Raw genomic sequence first — 571 nt, forward strand, 5'->3', positions numbered from 1 at the left:
GTGCGAGCCGCCCCCCCCACCTGTCTCAGAGGATCAGTGGCAGCATCTTTAGAGCCGGGCCGCTTGTGGGAATGATGGCGCGGGAGGTGGAGCTGCATCTGAGGACGGTTCTGCCCGAGGCTGTTTTAGAGGAACTGCCAGAGGATCCAATTTCAGGCCATTTGTGAAGTGTAAAATCACCCCTGACGGCCCCCCAGCCGCTGGACCGTCCCATAAAAGTCTCTGTACAAATCGATATTCTGAAAAAAAAGAACGACAGAAAGGACGGAGAGAAGTCCGGGCGACCATCTGTGTCCTTCAGTCGGTGGCAGTGTTCCTGGTGGCGCCGTGGGGCGAAAGTGAAGATGCCCAATTCGCCTATAAGCTCCGCCCCCGCGGCGTGGGACGAGCTACACGCTGGAAATGGGGACAGAAGTGGAACCTCCCGCTGAGGTAATTTACCTGGGGGAGGGGGGAGGGGGGGTTTAGAGAGCTTTACTGCAGATTGAGAGGGGGGGGGGGGGGGGGGGGACGTAGACGTGGGAACAGCGAGGATAAGGAGGAATCACAAGTGCTCCAGAGGAAATGGGAG

The sequence above is a fragment of the Gasterosteus aculeatus genome, chromosome 11 (genome assembly GCF_964276395.1).
Source record: "Gasterosteus aculeatus chromosome 11, fGasAcu3.hap1.1, whole genome shotgun sequence".
Taxonomy (NCBI): Eukaryota; Metazoa; Chordata; class Actinopteri; order Perciformes; family Gasterosteidae; genus Gasterosteus; species Gasterosteus aculeatus.